This window comes from Rhineura floridana, chromosome 3 (assembly GCF_030035675.1).
Source record: "Rhineura floridana isolate rRhiFlo1 chromosome 3, rRhiFlo1.hap2, whole genome shotgun sequence".
In the NCBI taxonomy this organism is placed as follows: Eukaryota; Metazoa; Chordata; class Lepidosauria; order Squamata; family Rhineuridae; genus Rhineura; species Rhineura floridana.
The window spans coordinates 164,289,648-164,311,000 of NC_084482.1; the positions used below are offsets into that span (position 1 = coordinate 164,289,648).

The window sequence follows — 21,353 nt, forward strand, 5'->3', positions numbered from 1 at the left end:
ACTTCTTCGACTCCATGCCTTCATCACTAAAGCATTCCCTGAAGAGAGATGCAACCTAGAGACCAGTTTCTTCCTTCATCCTTTCCTCCTCTGGCTGCTTGCATAAGAGTGAAAAGACCCTGAGGCTACCCTCTTCTGAATCTGGCACTAAGTGGGTATGTTCTCAATAGCCATGGACTGAGCTAGGATTGTGATGATGCCACACACAAGCTCAGATGCCAAAGCTGCAAAAGTTCACTAGAATGAGCCCTACCCACAGCCATTGGATGAGCTTTAGTGAAGTCATCCTCAGAATCCCTGAGGCTGCCCTCCTCTGAAGCTGGCAAAGACCCAAATTTGCAAGCCCTTTTTAGCCACTGATGCTCAGAAGGCAAAACTGCAGCACATCAGGTACATTATGGGAACTCCAAAATGGCAGTTCTAGACAGCTGGCATTGATTGGCAGCCTTGAGTAAATTCACTACTCCCCCTCAGCAAACATGAAGTTCAGCTGGCCTAGTATTATCACAGTGTGAGCTGAACTGGCGTCCTAAGGAAAAGACCCTCCTGTAGAAGCTTGTGGTGTCTGACCCTAAAACAGTCCTGTGCAGTCATGGCGGGGACCCAGCTGAGAAGCGCTGTCAGATGTGGTTCATGAGTCCAACTCAGAAGGTCAGCACCTGGCCTACCAGCATCACATGGCTGAGTCCACCCACAAGTGATGGAACAACACATAACGGTACCATCTACAAGTGTGCCTGGGATCTTTTCTGCACAGGCATGCCCTTCAGGGAGTCTTTGGATGGAGCTCTGGGACCAGGTGAGAGCGCTGTTGCCCCAAAAGTCCCCCAAGAGGTGGTATGTGGCACTGGCAAGGGACTCCCTCACAGATGGGCCTTTGGGATGGGCTGAGGGACCAAGACAGTGAGCACCGGCGAAGCATATGCTGGGACTCCTGCATGCATACTGATTGTGCCTCCCCTTCTCCCCTCTTGTGTCCTCTGTAGGCAGGCCCCATGCTGCAAGCTCCTGCTGACAAAGTGGATAACAGCCAGGGGAGCACTGGTGGCCCATGTGCCCCCGTGCCCCCAAGTAGGCCCAGTCAGGATGTATGTAAGTATGTACATATTTGTGGTTTGATTTATATCCCCCCCTTGCTCTCAGTAGGAGCCCAGCTGAAGGTGCAGAGGTAGCCCATGTGGTTCATCCAGCAATCCCTTCCTTGTTTTCCTAGAGCTGAAGAGGTTAGTGTGAGTTCCCCAGGTGGCTCCCCTGGCTCCTCCAAGGGGAGCTCCTGTGGCCCCTTTGCCAGGCACAGGACTGGTTGTGGTTGCAGGTTCATGATGCTCTCCCTGTCTTGAAGGTTTGCTTCTTATGACTGCTCCACTGGGCCTTGTGTGGGTATAGCTGCCTTGCGTGGGTGTGGAAGGGCTCTTCCCTCATGCAGGTTGGTGATCTAATGCCCAAGGGGGGCTTGGATGCTGCGTGTGATGCTGAGGTGCCTTCCTGAACAGCAGCAGCAGCAGCAAGAAGGGTGAGCAGGCTGTAAGAACAGGGTAGCGGTGGCAATAGGCAGTCACCTGCGGTGGAAGGTGCCGAGCTGTTGGCAGATGTGGAGCGTGGGGATTGGGGTGGATCAAGATGTGGAGGCGGTCACCATCCATTCCCACATCCTGTGCCTTGCACCCCACTCAGTGGCTGGCAAGGACTGTGGCCGCTTTGCAGATACAAGTGGAGTGCATGCCGGTGAAGGCAGGCTATTTGTTGCAGGCAGCAGCCGTTTGTGGCAGAAGGCAGCAACTGCCTTGAACCTGGCCCTGACAATGCTCCAGGAGGGTGTTGGGGAGGTGGTGACCTCCATGCAGGGGATGTACAGCATGGTCAATGGGGACTTCTCTCTCTGTGGAGTTGACCCACCTTATTCCTGTGACTATAATTGGTTTTAAACTGTTCAAACACCAAATTTTAAATTGTTGTAACTCACTCTGAGACCTTATAGTGAAGGGCAGGTAAAAAAAAAAGTAAGCATGCAAATGTAAGTCAGATCCTGCATTTGTCACAACCTGGCATCACTGAATGAGGATGGTGGAGCTGCTGTCCAGGCTCTGTAAGCTGATTCCGGTGGCTGGAGTGGCTGCTTTCTGGGAGAGGAGTCGGCAGGGACTTGGCCTCAGCGCTTGGTGTCACTGCTGCTGTTGAGGAGGAAGTGCCCACTGTCCATCATGAGGGTGGTCATTGTTGCCACTCCTAAGGGGGGTCCCCAATGGGTTGGTGTGTTTTTGCTATCTGGCAATGCTCCATGTTACTGTGCCCATGTGGCCTGTGTACATGCTTCCATGTTTGCAATAAAGCTTTCTGTATTTTCTTATTTCATTGCTGTGTATGTTAGTGTGGTTCTTTGGCGTGGGTGATCTGTGGGTGCTGGCAGCCAGTGCAGGGGTACGTGTGGGGGCTGTGATTGCAATGCACTTGGTGTATCCGTGGGGCCATGTGTGTTTGTTTACAGAACAGCAGGGGAAGTGCTTGCTGTGTGTGTGTGCTTTGTTGATTGTCCATGTGTGGAGCAGGCATGCCTGGTGGACAGGGTGGCTAACAGCAGCTGCCACTCCCAGCCACAATCAAATGGGGTTTGGATGCAGCAGTTTTTATGATGGTGGTGACTGCTCCAACCAGCAGATTTCTCATAGTTTGGATTGCTCTGCCTCAAGCTTAGCTACTGGCTCTACTGCTCCCTCTCACACATAAAAGGTGTCAGAAGAAAATTATGGGTGAGTGACTGTTAAGTGGGGGAGTTTGGTCCTCTTGACTTGTTTTGGATGCCCCGACTTAAGTAAAACCACCACAGGCTCGGATTATACTTACCCCTTGGCTACCAGTTTAACTGACAAAGTCTACAGAACGAAGGCTGTTGTGGCAACAGACAGGACAACAAGGACAGATGGAAATGATGCAATTCAATTGGTTGTTGATATGGGGATCTTGACATCAGCAACATTCCAGTTCTTCACAACTATGATGCAACCACACTTGCAATCCCGTGTACAGTTCTGGCTGCCTCATAAGAACATAAGAAGAGCCTTGCTAGGTCAGGCCAAAATCCTATCTAAGCCAGCATTTCTTTCTCATAGTGGCTAGCCAGATACCTATGGAAAAACCACAAGCAATACCTGAGTACAGCAATGCTCTCCTTTCCAAAAGGACAGTGTAGGCCTGTAAGCATTTCTGAAAAGGGCAACTAAAATGATCAGGAGGCTGGAACAACTCCAGTATGAGAAAAGGTTACATTTGGAATATTTTAGTTCAGACAAACAGGAAGCAAGCAAGGATATGATCAAGGTACATAAAATAATGCATGGTATGGAGAAACCTAAAACAGAGAAGTTTTTCTTCCTCTCTTATAATAACAGAATCCAGAATTAACCAAGTAAGCTGAATGGTAAGTGATTCAGGACACAGAAAAGGAAGCACTTATTCATACAGCCTATGGAACTCACTTCCACAAGACATAGTAATAATGGCCATCAACTGAAATGGTTTTAAAGGGGAATTAGACAAATTTATGGAGCATCAGACTATCAATGGCTACTAGTCATGATGGCTATGTACTACCTCCAGGACTGGAGGTAACATGCTGGGGAACAACATCAGAAGAGGACTATTGTGCTCATGTCCAGCCATTGGCCATGTGATGACATTGGTTGCTAGACCTGATAAGCCTCTGTTTTGATCTAGCCTGCTTTGTGGCTGAGTGGGGATTTGAACCCAGTTGTTCTCAGTCCTTGTACAATACTCTTAACTACTACGACACACTGGGTTACTGTTAATATGGAGATAATAACACTGGACTACATTCGTTGTTGTTGTGTGAGTCTCAGTCTCTACCCCAATCAACATTGTGGAGATAACACTGTACTAAAACATAGGATGTCACCTTGCTCTGAATCAGACTGTGAAGAAATCCTGTTTATCTGAATTAAGTTTTAATGGGTATTGTGTAATGCGTTCTAACATTTGTATTGTAATGTACATTGTAAAGTATTTGATGTGGGAAGTTTTCTGTCTGATTCAGTGAAAGTTAATTTAACTGTTGCTTGGAGCTTTAACAGACAGTTGTAAAAAAAGGTTAGTGTTAGAATTCTCAGTGTGCAAAAGAAGGATTGAAGGTATGCATGTTTCTATTGGTGGGTGCTGGTTTAGAATTTTCAGCTACACAGTATGATTGGCTGGAACTGGACTAGAGGGGCCAGAAGAAGGGTATATATGGCTGGGTACTGGTCAGCAGGACGTTAGTTGGGGTTGGTGGAGTCAGCCAGAAGAAGACGACAGCAGAGGAAGAGGATCAGAGAAGAAGGAAGGCAGGCCTGAGAGGCAGGTGGAGTGGCCAAAAGGTTGGAAAAAGAGGCATCCAGCAGAGTCCTCAGTTATAGTATTAGTGAGGCTTACCTGAAGTGGAGATAATAAAAGGGCAATCTGGCTCAAGGTTTTTAATAGGGTAACTAACTGCTTCCTTAAAGCTGCTTAGTTTAACATTAATAGTTGAACATAAGCTATTGGTATTTATAGTGATAGCAACAAATTAACAAAGCATATAATTTAAAAATACAGTGGACAGTTTTCTACTAACTCATACTCTCAGTGCAAGGATTACCACTAGCGCCAAGGGATTTTCCCCCCTTCCCCACCCCTTGCGTGCCCTGCACCCTCCCCAGAGACTCTGCTCCAGAGAGTTGGGGAACCCCAGAACAAATTTAGGGGGAGCTGGGGGAGGAAAAGAGGGGGGGAATCCTTTTGCACAAGCAGTAATCCTTGCACTGATGGGACTCTTGGTGCTATGTTGAATACAACCCATTACTACCTTAAAGTGACTGGATAAGCTTGTGTACTTAATAATCTTATAATAATCAAACATAAATACCTTGGTTAAATATAATATCTGTATCTGTCTGGCTTTGTACTACACTTGTACCCCACAGGTACCAGGTCCTTGATAAGTTACAGGTTCAGAGTGAATACATGAGACTTAATGGTGCCAGTGGCACAGGTCTAGGAGAACCATTGGAGTGGGAGTTGGGTTTTGTTACTAGTGGGTAAATAAATAAATACTTCCCTTCAGTCCATCTGGTTCAGTACTGTCAACTGGCAGGAGCTGTCGGGGTCATTCCCAGCCCTACCTAGAGATGGCAAGATTAAATTTGAGAGCATTTGCAAAACAAAGCAAGTGCTGTACCACTTAGCCACAGTTCTCTGTAAATTGCACTCTTCCAGGCTCAAGTCCTCATTTCCAATATGTATTGTGTGGATAGTTACGCTGGAGTACACTGTAAAGTTGTCATAAGCCAGTACTCACAGCTTCCCACATCCAGTGTGCAATATATGCATTAAAACTATCAACTATATCTGCATTTCATAAGGAAAGCGGGATTGGACCAAGATGAAGGAGGTGTGAAAATTGGAGGAATATCAATAATTTAAGATATGCAGATGATACCATACTACTACCAGAAACTAGTAATGATTTGAAACGAATGCTGATGAAAGTTAAAGAGAAGAGCACAAAAGCAGGACTATAGCTGAATATCAAGAAGACTAAAGTAATGACAACAGAAGATTTACGTAACTTTAAAGTTGATAATGAGGACACTGAACTTGTCAAGGATTATCAGTACCTTGGCACAGTCATTAACCAAAATGGAGACAATAGTCAAGAAATTAGAAGAAGACTAGAACTGGGGAGGGCAGCTATGAGAGAACTAGAAAACGTTCTCAAATGCAAAGATATATCACTAAACACTAAAGTCAGGATCATTCAGACCATGGTATTCCCGATCTGTACGTATTGATGTGAAAGCTGGACAGTGAAAAAAGGGGATAAGAGAAAAATCAACTCGTTTGAAATGTGGTGTTCGAGGAGAACTTTGCGGACACCACGGACTACGAAAATGACAAATAACTGGGTGTTAGAACAAACCAGAACTAAATATTAGGCAGGCGCCATCTCTGCTATCTTTTCGGCGCCTGTTGAAGGCTTTCCGCTTTCAACAAGCCTTTTAAGTTGAGACCTATCCCAGTCTGCTTTTAATATGTTTTCTTTAATAATGTCTTTTTAACCCTATTTTTTTAAAATGTTTTTAAAGCTTTTTTAAAAAAATGTTTTTAACATTGTTTTGTTTTAATGTATTTTAAGGTCTTTTTATGATTTTTAAAGTGTTTTTAGCGTTTCTGTTTGCCGCCCTGGGCTCCTGCTGGGAGGAAGGGCGGGATATAAATTAAATAATAAATAAATAAACAAACTATCGTTAGAAGCTAAAATGATGAAACTAAGGTTATCATACTTTGGACACATGATGAGAAGACATGATGAACTGAAGGGAGTAGAAAAAGAGGAAGAGCCAACAAGAGATAGATTGATTCCATAAAGGAAGTCACAGACCTGAACAGGGTGGTTTACAAGTCAACAGATGCTATTGGAGGTCACTGTTTAAGTATTTTTACACTACCTAATTGAGGGCGAAAGAACAACAACATCAAATGAAACAGAAAATCCCGCCTGCAAAGAAAAGAACCATAATAGGGCTGGTTCTAAAGGGTGGCCAGGTTGGGCACTGGTCCGAGGGCCCCGGAGCTACAGGAGCCCCTGAGGGGCCTTCCGCGATCTGCACCCCCCCCCCACGCTCCCCACTTACCAGGCATCTGGCTTTTTAGCATTGCCCTTAATGAAGATGGCGGCCACAGCTTCCCTAAGGTACTGAAGCCGCTGCCGCCATCTTAGTTGATGGCAGAGATGTGGCATGTAGCACACACATGTGCCATCAACAAAGATGGCCACGGAGGCTTCACTCCCCTTAGGGAAACTGCGGTCGCCATCTTCATTTATTTATTTATTTATTATTTATTTCGTTTCATTTCTAGACCGCCCATAGCTAGTAGCTCTCTGGGCGGTGTACAAAACTGGATTAAAATACAATAATATAATAAAATCAATAACACATAGCAGCAAGTTAACTAACAAAATTAAACGTAAAAACATTAAAATGCCTGGGAGTATAGCCAGGTCTTAACCTGGCGCCTAAAAGAAAGTACCGTAGGCACCAGGCGTATCTCCTCAGGTAAGCTGTTCCAGAGTTCGGAACAATGGTAAGGGCAATGGTAAAGCCTAGACAGGTGGGGGGGCGTGGGGGGGCATGCGGTGGGGCCCGCGCGTGCGCACGCACACACACGCACACACACACACCCCGACCTGGGGGGGGGGCAGGGCAAGCTGATGCCCAAGAGCCCGGTATGCCTGGAGCCGGCTCTGTTTATGTCCATAGAGCATTCGCTAGAAGGGACATGTTTGTTTGTTTATAGGATTTCGTACCTGCCCTGCATCATAAGATCCCTCGGCTGATTACAACGATGCAATTTAAAATCGGATAAAGCCAATATTTGATACAATACCCAAACCAATTTAGAATTTAGCCGCTCTAGGCTACATCTCTCTCCCTTCTACGCTTTGCATTGGAAGCATGGAAACCAAAAAACCGGAAGTTCTCGTAAGAACTACCCATAGAGATATAATAATATAGACCCACACATTATCGCAATCTTGAAAGTTTGCTCTGGCTTAAAACTGAACTTTCAAGCAAAGTGGAGCATATTTTTTTTCATCTTTAGAGACGCCAAGGGGTAGGAGTCTCTGAAGAATCTCTATAGATTCTTATAGAGAATCACGGCCAATGGCGACTTTGATTGATGTTTAAGGGCAGGTCAGACGGATTGCTGCTCTATCATTATTCTTCTTCGTGGCTTCTCTCTGCACCAATTAAGAAGGGGTGTCGCTCTATCAGTAGAAACCCTATGGTGGAAGCTCTTTAAACTTTGCATTGGAGAAAGGATCAAAATTCAGATAGAACTTTTAAAATTGGGGATGCTGCTAAGAATTGGATTCTCCTCTTTGCTATAAAACTGAGTTTTTGAATCGAATTGCCTTTGGGAGAAGATGAAGACTGTTTCCTGGTGCTGTTGAGTTAAAATTCGACAAGGTGGGAGGAGAAGGAACAGAAGAAAGGTAGGAAGATCAGAAAAGTAGCTACAAGGGAATTCCCTAGGGGCGTATTGTACTGTTATATCAAATCTAATGCCATCTAGTTGCTGAAGAGGTTAGTGTAGTGTAGCGAAGAGGTAGCTGAAGAGGTTAGTGTGAGTTCCCCAGGTGGCTCCCCTGGCTCCTCACTCCAAGGGGAGCTCCTGTGGCCCCTTTGCCAGGCACAGGACTGGTTGTGGTTGCAGGTTCATGATGCTCTCCCTGTCTTGAAGGTTTGCTTCTTATGACTGCTCCACTGGGCCTTGTGTGGGTATAGCTGCCTTGCGTGGGTGTGGAAGGGCTCTTCCCTCATGCGGGTTGGTGATCTAATGCCCAAGGGGGGCTTGGATGCTGCGTGTGATGCTGAGGTGCCCTTCTGAACAGCAGCAGCAGCAAGAAGGATGAGCAGGCTGTAAGAACAGGGTAGTGGTGGCAATAGGCAGTCACCTGCGGTGGAAGGTGCCGAGCTGTTGGCAGATGTGGAGCGTGGGGATTGGGGTGGATCAAGATGTGGAGGCGGTCACCATCCATTCCCACATCCTGTGCCTTGCACCCCACTCAGTGGCTGGCAAGGACTGTGGCCGCTTTGCAGATACAAGTGGAGTGCATGCCGGTGAAGGCAGGCTATTTGTTGCAGGCAGCAGCCGTTTGTGGCAGAAGGCAGCAACTGCCTTGAACCTGGCCCTGACAATGCTCCAGAAGGGTGTTGCGGAGTATTCACTAGCTGAGATTGCTTTTACTGCTGTTATTTATCGAATTTTGTATATATATCTCACATTTCAGAAAACAAATGTTTGTAAATCAGCTTACAACCTACAGCAACGTATAAGTCAATCTCTTTTCTTCCATGAATTTGTATAGTCCCCTGTTGAAGTTGTCTAAGCCTAACCTATTCATTTTTTTAATTTTAAATATTTTTAGACTGCTCTTCACCAGTGCTCTTAGAGCAGCTTACAATAAGGTAATAAAACTGCAATATAAAATGATGAACTGTAAAAAAAAACCCTCACAACAAAGCAAGACATAGCAGAGCAGTAAGATAAAATGGCAGCATAAAACCTTTAAAGGCTCGAGCAAAGCTAGTGATTGCCAGGGCTGTGGAGTCGGTATGTCAAACCTTCGACTCCAACTCCTCTATTTTTCTACTGTCCGACTCTGACTCCTTCATAAATGGCAATTGTATATTAATGTATTAATATTAATAAATTAATATTAAAATATTAATTTTATTTTGAAGTCAGAGTCAGTACATTTCTACTGACTCCAACTCTGACTCCACCCAAAATTGCTTCCGACCCCACAACTCCGACTCCACAGCCCTGGTGACTGCCACAATGTCTTGTAGCAGTGAATTCCATAAATTATGTGCTGTGTGATAAAACACTTTCTTCATGGCATTCACACATGGTTCTGAGTACCAATGCATGAAATCATGCTGCCTATGGAACTTTTAATTTCTCAGGAAGTGAGGAGTACTCAATACAAAGTGCACTAAAACTGTTCTATATATATTATCTTGTTTTGTTCTTCACAACAGATAACACACATTTAGGACTGGAACCCTTGATCAGGATCCAAAGAACTGCAAAACTGGTTTGATGCCCCAAGAGACTGGATGTCCATTTTTCAAGCAGAATCTCTCCATACCAAATGGGAAGTCATTTTCTGAGGCTGGGGCAGGATGTTTCAAAAGCATTTTGTGATATGATATGGGACCCTCCATTCAAAGAGGGGGGGAAGTCAGAAATCCCATTGGGCATATCCAAGCCTTTGAACATGCTTAAGGTCATTCTTTACTTCTAGGTTTACATCTGTAGGTGTGCACAGACATGCCTTTAAACAGGAGTTTGTGTCACCCCTTCCCCTCTCTCCTCATACAGTAGCTGATTGGTGTGCTGGCTCCCTGACTGTTGCAAGGCTGGGCCAATCAGCAGTATGTGCAGTCCCTTCAGCTACCAACACTAAGAACATATTTCCCCAGAGCTTGGTTTGGGGGAGGTTGTATATGTGCTCAAACAGCAAGTGCCCTTCCACAGTGAAACTTGCCTCTTGTAATTTTTGTTCACAGCCTTTGCTCCTTATGACCACTAGATGGCATCTCTTCCAGGTTTGATTAAAGGTTCATCTTTCTTTGTATGAAATTATACAGCACATGAACACTAACTTCAGGATTTACTTTTCCCTACCTGTATCTTTAAAATATGATATTTGTAATGTCTACACTGTTAGGCACATAAAATTTTGGGGCCTGGTTAGTGTTTCATAAACGTCAGTTATTCAAAATTAAATCTGTTAGTCTTTTAAGGTGCCACAAGACTGACTTTTGTTTTTGGTGTAAGACTAACATAGTTCCCTCTTTGTTATTAAAATTGCATCTCCCTGATGCATTGGCTTCTTCCAACAGCTTGTAATAATATTAGCATGATAAAAATGCATCATACCATCATACATTCTGTATATCACCCTTGTGTTCTATCACTGAGACATTTCAAAGACAAGAGTGTGGCATATTGCTGCTTTTGTGGGAGGAAAATAAATGTTTATTTATTTAAATTCATTTATAGTCCACCTTTTTCTACCATGGAACTTAAAGCAGCATACCTGGAGGTCTAAGGCAGTCTTCTTGTGTAAGCACTGACTCAGACCTAAACTTGCTTTCCTTGGAAGGTGACTGCATTATGTGCACTGCTGGATCAGACCACAAGGCCTATCTAATCTATCATCCTGTTTCCCACAGTGACCAGCTAGATGCCTTTAGAAAGCCTACAAGCAGGGCATTAGGGCTATAGCCCTCTCCTGCTATTGCTTCCTAGCAGGCCCAGTGCAAGAAGGCAGCCAGGTTGGGTCCTGGCTGATGGCCCCTGCAGCCCAGAGGGACCCCTAAAGGGTCTCTCCTTAGGGTGGGAGGGTTGTGCTCCCATTCCATGATCTGCGGCAGTGTCAGGTCCTGCGCAACCTGACCCTGCAACAGATCCTGGGAGCTCCCAGGAACCCACCCCCAATACAGACAGCACAGGCTTCAATAAGCCTGCATGCACATCCCAACCACCTCTCCCATGTGAATGTTGTGCGCACATACCTGCCATCACCCAAGATGGTGACGGGGTCTTCCCTAAGGGGCTAATGGCCCCACTGCGATCTTGGTTGATGACAGGCATGCATGCATGCATAGTACGCACATCATTCACACGGCACAAGAGGTAGGTGTGGTGCACAGGCAGGCTCATTAGCCCCACGCCACCTGTATCATGTGTGTGTTGGGCTATGGTGCTGCGGGCCCATGGCTGGCTAGTGCCCAGGGGCTCAGTCATCCTGGCACTGGCCCTGCTTCCTAGTGACTATTCTTTAGAAGCAACTCAAAAGGAATTTGGCTTGAATTTTGGAGACTAGTGGCATCTGGCTTGGGGAAAAAATGTTTCTCAAAACTCTCTCAGTTTACCTCTTTTACCCCTATTTGTTTCAGGGTCTTGGCATCTATGACACACACACCCCAAGGTCTCAGTAGCTGGCAGCTGCCATTTTTCCCCTCCAAGGATTTCTAAGAGTGAGTCCAGGAAGCCTTTCCTTCTAAGTGGCTTCATGGCAGCACTACAGAAAGGGTGGCAGCCCTATGGAAACATTGTGGGAGAGCTTGCCAAGACCGATGGTGTGTCCGTTGCTTATTCACCAGCCAGTCTCTTGTGTTGCTCAGGCTCTCCAGCCTTGATTGTGCTAATACTGAATTGCAATGGAACAGGCTCACCCTATTTTGCCCTTAACCTGGGGAAGAGAGCTGAGGAACAGACACTGAGTAGAGGGGAGAAGACAAGTGCAGAATTGACAGCTCCTGGCTTGGAGATAGTGCCTGATGCATTAAGACTTTCAGGCTAGCATCAGTGCTGAAAAATGATTTCTAGAGTTTAGTTTTGAGATTTCTGCTATAGTGTGTGTTTGTTTTTTAAGAGTTGTGACATGATCACACCATCCCAGGGGGAAATATATGAATTTAGCAAAAATGAATCCTGAATCACCTTAAAATATAAAATAAATGGCAAGGAGAAAGAGTAGCCAAGACCAGAGATACCCAGGGCTTGCACAATGCCTTTTGATGATTATAATAGTAATAATTATATTTCAGCTGTAATCATAGTTAAGGAAAGGTTATATCAATTTTTCATTACATAAATTTTAAAGGGCTATAGTTAACGAAGTCCTTCTCAAAGTAGACCTAGTGAAATTAACAAACCTACGTCAGTCATGCCTAGGGTTGCCAGGCCTGAAAGAGGTCTTCTGTATCTTGAAAAGTTGTGCAGGGGGAAGGGAGAATTCCACCTTGTGGTTTTTCCCATTACAGGGTTGCAAGAACACCTGCACTTGGCTGACTTTCTCTTCTCCTAAAGATACAGGAGAAGTCTCAGGCCCTGAACCTGGCAACCCTATGCCTATTCAATGGGTCTAGTCTTAGGATTAGCACTGAATACCAACCAAAATTACATACCCATAAATTTTAATGATGTGGAAAAGTTATGGCTCTTGGGTTTGTATGGTTTGATATAAAAAATTAACCTTCCTGCTCTCTTTCTCTCCCTCCCTCCCTGTTAATTTCTTACAGCTACACTATGGTTAAGTTACTTGCTGTCCCCTCCCCACACTCAGGCATACACTCTCTCATCCAGCAGAGGGAGCTGTGATCCCATGAAAGCCGCTTCCACCTTCAGCATTTCAAAAACAAATCAGGCCACCTCCAAGAGGAAACGTGGTTTCCTCGTGATCTGGGGCCTCCTGGGTTGTCTACTCAGTGAGCTGCTGTTGCCTTGACACGCAGCCAGCATGTGCTTGAGTAACTCTTATTCCTCAGCTCACATAATAAATCCAAAGGCAGTGGCTCTATAGTCAATCAGATGGCAACAAACAATGAATGGATAGAACGGGCATTTTGTCTCCATTCCAACTTCCTTATTCAGAAAGTTATTTTTAAAGGTGATGTCTTTGCAAGAGGTGACTCCAGACAAAAGAGAACACAACTAAAGGGCACACACACAATTTACTCCATTACTGTGGAGTAATATCTCTTCAAGGGAGTTCTCACACAGGACATTCAGACTCCTTTAACCTTCCTTATGAATAAGACGCTGACAGTGCTATCCAATCCATGTCTACTCAAAAGTAGGCTCCATTGGGTTCAGTGGGACTTACTCCCAGGTAAGTGTGTATTGGATTGCAGCCACTGCAATCCAATACACACCCAGGAGTAAGCTCCATTTAACCCAATGGAGCTTACTTCTGAGTAGACATTACTGGACTGCATTGTAAGGCTGCAATCCTAACCTTACTTACCTGGGAGTAAGCTCCATTGTATTCAGTACAACTTACTCCTGAGTAGACATGCTAAGGAATACACTGCTAGTCAGCCTGCAATCTCCATCTTAGAACTGAGTCTACAAGCTGACCCCATGGCTACAACATGTTAGTATCATATTATTATTACTCTCCCCGCCTCAATGTTGTTGCTGTTGTTGATTACATTTGTATACCGCACCATAGCTGAAGCTCTCTGGGTGGTTTACAACAATTAAAAACAAATATACAAATTTTAAAACACTTTTTTTAAAAAAACAATTTAAAAACACATGCTAAAATGCCTGGGAGAAGAGGAAAGTCTTGACCTGGCACCAAAAAGATAACAATGTTGGCACCAGGCGCACCTTGTCAGCAAAATCATTCCATAATTTGGGGGCCACCGCTGAGAAAGCCCTCTTCCTTGTTGCCATCCTCTGAGCTTCCCTCAGAGTAGGCACCCAGAGGAGGGCCTTTGATGTTGAGAGTAGTGTGGGTTCGTGTCAGGAGAGGCATTCCATCAGATATTGTGGTCCCAAGCCATGTAAGGCTTTATAGGTTAAAACCAGCACTTTGAATTGAGCTCGGAAACATACAGGCAGCCAATGCAAGCAGGCCAGAATCAGTTTTATATGTTCGAACCGTCTGGTCCCTGTTACCAATCTGGCCACTGCATTTTGCACAAGCTGCAGTTTCCGAACCGTCTTCAAAGGCAGCCCCACATAGAGTGCATCTAAGTTATCTAACTTGGAGGTTACCAGAGCATGGACAACTGAAGCCAGGTTATCCCTATCCAAATAGGGGCGTAACTAGGCCACCAACCGAAGTTGGTAGAAGGCACTCCGTGTCACCGAGGCTACCTGAGCCTCAAGTGACAGAGATGGTTCTAGGAGAACCCCTAAGCTACGAACCTGCTCCTTCAGGGGAAGTGCAACCCCATCCAGGACAGGCTGAACATCCACCATCCGGTCAGAAGAACCACCCACTAGCAGCATCTCAGTCTTGTCTAGATTGAGCCTCAGTTTATTAGCCCTCATCCAGTTCATTGTCAGAATGAGACACAGACACAGGTTCAGCACATTGACAGCCTCACCTGAAGAAGATGAAAAGGAGAAGTAGAGCTGCGTGTCATCAGCATACTGATGGCAACGCACTCCAAAGCTCCGGATGACCGCACCCAACGGTTTCATGTAGATGTTGAACAGCATGGGGGACAGAACTGACCCCTGCAGAACCCCATACTGGAGAGTCCAGGGTGCCGAGCAATGCTCCCCAAGCACCACTTTCTGGAGCTCACCCGCCAAGTAGGAGCAGAACCACTGCCATGCAGTACCTCCCACTCCCAACTCAGCCAGTCGTCCCAGAGGGATATCATGGTCGATGGTATTGAAAGCCACTGAGAGATCAAGGAGAATCAACAAAGTCACACTCCCCCTGTCTCTCTCCCGACAAAGGTCATCATACAGGGTGACCAAGGCTGTTTCCGTGCCAAAACCAGGCCTGAAACCCGACTGAAATGGATCCAGATAATTGGTCTCATCCAAGAGTGTCTGGAGCTGGCCTGCCACCACTTGTTCAAGGACCTTGCCCAGGAATAGAACATTTGCCACCGGCCTATAATTATTAAGATTTTCTGGGTCCAGGGAGGGTCTCTTCAGAAGTGGTCTCACTACTGCCTCTTTCAAGCAGCCAGGGACCACCCCCTCTTGCAGAGAGGCATTAATCACTTCCCTGGCCCAGCCGGCTGTTCCATCCTTGCTAGCTTTTATTAGGCAAGAAGGGCAAGGATCCAGCACAGAAATCGTTGCATGAACCTGTCCAAACACCTTGTCAACACACTCAAGCTGTACCAACTGAAACTCATCCAAGAAGTCGGGACAAGGCTGTGCTCTGGATACCTCGCTTGATTCACCTGCTATAACGCTGGAGTCTAAGTCCTGGCGGATGCTAAAGATTTTATCCTGGAAGTGCCTAGCAAATTCATTACAGCGGGCCTCAGATGGATCTACCATGTCCTTGGGGCCAGCGTGTAATAGTCCCCAGACAATTCTGAAGAGCTCCGCTGGGCAGCAGATTGATGATTTGATAGTGACAGCAAAATATTGTGTTTTTTGCTGCCCTCACTGCCCCTAAATACAGCTTACCATAGGCACTTACCAGTGTGTAATTGCAAACACCAGGAATTCATCTACATCTGCACTCAAGCCGTCTCCTATATTGTTTCATCGCTTTCAGCTCTCGGGTATACCATGGAGCCGTATGAACTCTACACAGGAAAGGGCGCTCAGGAGCAATCATGTCAACTGCCCCGGTCATTTCTGTATTCCACAGTTCAACCAGGGTTTTGACAGGAGCACCAGCCCTATCAGCTGGAAAACTCCCCAGAGCCCTTTGGAAACCATCTGGATCCATTAGTCTCTGGGGGTGGACCAACTTAAAAGGTCCCTCACCCTTGCAGAGGGGAAAAGCCGCTGTAAGTCTAAACTTCAGCAAGCAGTGATCTGTCCATGACAGAGGGACTGATGTAAGGCCCCCCACATTCAGATCACCATCTCCATGTCCAGTTGCAAAACCCAAGTCTAGAGTATGCCCTGCTACATGTGTTGGGCCAATGGCATATTGGGACAGTCCCATGGTTGTCATAGAGACCATGAAATCCTGAGCCGCCCTGGATAAGATGGCCTCGGCATGGATGTTGACATCCCCAGAACCAACAGTCTGGGATGGGGCAATTTGAAGCAGAAAAATAGCATAGGGTGAAAGTAAATTCTTTAAATTAAAAACAACCCTCTTCCAGGCAACATCTGGGGGATCTCAACAGTACACCCAACACAAGGTGCAAACACTCCAGACCAGTCATCACATGGACAGGGTGCTTGAAGAGGGAGATGGAGCTCCTATAGACCACAGCAACCCCCCTCCCTGACCCTCAGGTCTACCCTGATGCTGAACCAGTACCCTGGCAGGCATAGCTGGGAGAGACTGACTCCTCCCTGCTCACCCACCAAGCTCTCGGTTATACATACCAGATCGGCTGCCTCATCCACAACTAAAATGTGGATGAGGGATACCTTATTGTGCACCAATCTGGTGTTTAGGAGCAGCATCCGGAGGTCTGAGAGCTGGCTGACAGGGCAACCAACAAACCTGCGGATGTGAGGAGGACCGGAACAAGGCACAGTAGTTAAGTGCCTGGGCCGCATTCCCCTTACCTGGCAAGTCCTCCTCACAATGCCATATCTCCCTCTACCCGTCACTACACTGATTGGGGCCCCCTCACGTCTCCCCACTTGGTTCTGAGTCCTTTCTCCCAGGCACATGACTCAAGACCCACAAAAAGCCAGGTAATCTGCAAAGCAGGAGCCACCTCAGCCAGCCAGCATATGTATCTCCTCCAGGGAATGGACAGGTGGACGATATCACCAACAGCTGGCTGAGTACCTGGGGGCCTGGTCCTGCAAGGCATGACCCCTGCAGAGCAGAAGTCCAACAGGGAGAGGGCAGTGGTGGTAGCTGAGCAGCAGCAAGCAGGCAGGCAGGCAGCAGCAGCAAACAGCTCTCCTTCCCTGGGCAGTGGTGGTCCCCTTCCTCCTGCAGGCACTGGGTCTCCCCAATGTTGTATAATAACTTGCCTGATGAAGACTTCTGGCAAACTCAAAAGCTTGCTAGTATTTTGTAGCATTTTAGGAGCATAGGAAGCTGCCTTATACTGAGTGAGACAGCTGGTCCATCTAGCTCAGAAGTATTATGTACACTGGCTGGCAGCAATTCTCCCGAATTTCAGAGGGGGTTCTCTCTCAGCCCTGTGTGGAGATGCCAGGGATTGAACCTGGGACCTTCTGCATGCAGAGCAGATGCTCTACCACAGATCTCTGGCCCTTCCCTATAGTCGTAACTGTAAATTCTGAATTTCTTTTTTCCTTATGGAGCAACATGGTTGCCTTTGCTTTTCATGCTGCTTGTGCACTTCCATATGATGTAGTCACTGCAACACTGTTTAAATGCAAAGAAATCCAATTTTATAAATTGATTGAGGCCCATGTAAGACGGTTAAGTTCCTATTGTATTTCAACCTCAATTTGGTTTTTGGATCACCTGTAAACACAAGTGTTTTCTACCTGAAGCTCATTATGTGTCTGGCTCCATCCCCTGTTATTACAGTGCAATACTTTACAAATTAAGCAAATGTCAGAGCAAACCTCTTACCACACTAGTGTGGTGACTTTTGCAGTGACAGAAGCCTCATTTATGAGCAGTGGCAATGTAAATCAGCTGATGAGACTGAGGCGCTGAGAATTAAATCAGTTTTCAAGTCACTTGTGTATATTCCCTAAGAAGTCTCAGTTCCCTATAACTACACACTTCTCCATTGTATGCCATAATCTACACATTTTTAGAGCCTGAAAGAAGTCTAGCTTCCCCAAACTATCATTTTTGGAATTTCAAAACATCAGAGCTAAGTCCCACTCATACCAAGATACTTATTAGCATGCTGTAGGGCTACCTTAATATATGTAGGACTATATCCATTGTTAGATCTGGTAGTAAAAACAAGAAAATGAAGTTCTGTAACTGACATCCTTGGAAATTACAATGCAGTATTGGTGACAAATTCAGTATACCCTGCAATAATATGTAATATAACCTGCCAGGATGTTGTCGAGTTTTTGAAACAATGAAGTTCCCCACAGCCAAGGCAGCACATTTGAATAGACAAGTATCCTAGATCTGTAGCCAATTGTCCTATTTCACAAAACCTTACGGTTAAGCATGTCAGAATTTAATAGTTCAGTGCGCATGAACAATGTTGTAAAATCCAGATCATGGAAATAAGGTGCAGTAGATTCTGTCGTGGCCATATAGACATAACTTTCAACATAGTAGTAAAGTTCCTGTATCAGCAGTGGGTTGGATAGACATTTGAGGTCCCTTCAAACTCTGAGTCGATGATCTGCAAATTTAACTGATGCTTAAGCAGACATTGACAATAACTTTAACTTTAAAGCATGTCATATTGGAAGATGTAAGTTTTGCTCAGGGTGAGATTCCTTATCTTTAGTTTTTTGAACAGATCCAAAAATGGCCCTACCCTGAGTCACAATGAGGTAGCCACTGTGGCTAGGCAGCAGAATTTATGCATGGTTATTGAACTGGGATGCACCTTTTGGATTTTCTGCATCAGCCACCAAATTATTTTGATCCAGAATGAAATTAATAAAGTCAGATTCCAAATAACTGCCAAGGAAGATTTATTATTTGCCCCCCCCCCGAAACAGCATAAACAGAAGGTAATTTACCAAAATAGGGAACAGGCATCAGAACCTGCTATATACAGTACAGAGTTGTGGCAATGTTTCACATAACCCAGTGTGATCATATTCCAGCTATACTTACTATTGTAAACCTACTCAGCATGACTGGCTGCCATTTTAAAATCACCGAAGCTCATCAAGGGAGAAGATTTCAGAGAAGACAACCCTACCTGGTATTTATGTATTTTTCATTTCCTTTGGCTGACTTGGTCTACCACACACAATGAGCAGCTTGGCACATCTATTCCTTGCCTAGGCCCACCTAGGGAGCAAGTCTGTATATTTTGTCCAGCCTGTTTCTGCCCACCATCCTGAATTGTCAATTGAAACATTTAAAGTCTTCCTTCCTCAGAAGAGATGTGGTTACCCAGCTCCGGTATATGATGTCTTTAGTGCATCACCTGGATTTAATTGGCTTTAAAGGAACTGAAGCCTGGCGATCTGATCTATTTTCCAAGGTGGAAGGTTTTAGTTTTAAGAAGCAGAACAGGTTCTGAAATGTTCTCTGCCTTTTGTGTGGATTTTATCTCATGCCTGTGTGGGGTCTGGAAGAGCAACTCTGTGACATACATGGTCTACAGGCTATGTGATCTGTATCATAGCAGACCATTTAAGATGTTTTTAAGAAAGGGCTCTTGGAATCTGAAAGTTTTCTAACCTTCACCTAAAGCAAGCAGAGAAAAATGAACCTGCTTGACTAATCTTTTGTTTTGCTGCTTTATACTATGATACTTGTATTTTACTCTGCATTAAAACATTTTGATGAGTTTTATTCTCTTTTATCAAGCATGTCCATACAATTTAAAGGTACTGCCTAGATTAATTGCTTACTGTTTTTTAGGTTGTTGCTGTGAGATTAGCAAAGGGGAAACCAGATTTCGCTTATCTCCCCTCAACTCATGCTTCTTTCAGCTATCCAGAGTGCTAGTAAGAATTCAGTGGTGGCAGTAATTAACAAAATAGTTCTTGCTTGGACTGAACTTTTGCTCTTGTGCAAGCAGACCTTGGGCAGCTTAGATGTAGTTAAGCAGGGATGAGGAAACTCTGGCTTGTCAGATGTTGTCAGACTCCCATCAATACTGGCCATTGGCCATGATGGTGTGGCTGATGGAGCTGGAGTCCAACAACATCTGGAGGACTACAGGTTCCCTGTCCCCAGTATCAAGACTGGCAAGCAGTCACGCTTCAGAATTCTGAGCCAATATTTTCCCCAACCTAACTAGCTGAAAGCCTTTAACTGGAGATGTCAGGGATTGAGGTTGGGAATACCATGCATGCAGATGATGTGTTCTAACAATGATTCAGGCCCCTCCTATACGACACATGCACCCTTCCCCACAAATTTCTCCATTGTATAGTTCAAGAAAAACAAGAGAAGGGGAAGGCTTTACAATTCCATTTATCTCTTTGCCCTTTCTAGTGAATTTAGTGTCTCTTATGAAACCCATTTCCTCTGTGGCTCAAGATCAAGCCATAGGCTTTGAGGAACTTCATGCTAGTTCTTATTCTGTGGAGTGTTTTTGTAGCTCCCACATTCTAAGGCCTGGACTTCTGAGGACCATGTATATTTTCTCCTTCACTAAGCTACCATGGCATGGAATGAAGTCAAGCTGTATCTCCACCAGCCATGAGTGACACTGGTAGATCTGTGATGAGATGTTTTCCCACATAGTTCAACGCAGATATGGGAGAGCCAGCAGCAGATCAGGGGCCCAGAGCTTGGAAAATTTATTTTTTTGAACTACAACTCCCATCAGCCCAATCCAGTGGCCATGCTGGCTGGGGCTGATGGGAGCTGTAGTTCAAAAAAGTAACTTTTCCAAGCTCTGGGCGTGGCACGGGTAGAGGTGAACTTTAACTATTTTGTCATGTGCCATTTTTGTAATTTAAATCAACTCAAAGGTGTTATTTGCTTCCACAAAGTTAAACAATGAGGTGCCTTTATGATACCTGTATGTTTTCCCTCAAGGACCAAATACCAACTTTGGGATGGGGCAATTTGAAGCAGAAAAATAGCATAGGGTGAAAGTACATTCTTTAAATTAAAAACAACCCTCTTCCAGGTAACATCCTTCCACTGACTTTCCCGTGTCACTTGTGAAAACACTTTAATAGTTAGGGTAAACATAGTTTGACTCTATTACCTAGCAGTGTACTTTGAAACTCTACAGGTCCTCAGAAGTTCATTTCAGTGTCAAAAATGTTAGCATGTGATTCATTCGTACAGAAAAAGGCTGTGGCTGTTGTGAACAACATCAAACTCCAACAGAAAATCCAAACACAAAACTCCCAGTATCTCATTTGACCCTGAGGGCCAAAACTGATGTTATGGTGACACAATCTGTGTGCCAGATTGCAGACTGTGCTAATTTCCTATGAAGCAGGTGGATAGATGGAAGGGGGGATGTTAAATCATTACTCTGGAAAAGATTCCCCCTCCCAGTTGTTTCTCCCCAGCCATTTTTCACCCAGCAAGGATTACTTACAGTCTTGGAGGCCCACCGGTAGAAAAATGAGCAGGGAGAGGCAGTTTTGTAAGAGAAAGGGTTAACAGGGGAAACACATATGTGCTAGGCTTTAAAACAGTTGCCTCCAACTTGTTGTCCTCAGATGTTGCTGGCCTACAATTCCTATCATCCCTGACAGTTGACCATGCTCACTGGGGCTGATGAAGTTGAAGGCTA

The 21,353-nt window shown here is 45.2% G+C and overlaps 1 long non-coding RNA gene across 1 annotated transcript; it reads left to right on the forward strand.

The window, feature by feature from the left end:
* Positions 1-7,693: 7,693 nt before the first annotated feature.
* Positions 7,694-10,345, forward strand: LOC133382354 (uncharacterized). The gene is made up of 2 exons (XR_009761919.1): positions 7,694-8,026; positions 9,579-10,345. It is a non-coding gene; the product is annotated as an uncharacterized LOC133382354 (long non-coding RNA).
* The last annotated feature ends 11,008 nt before the right edge of the window (positions 10,346-21,353 follow it).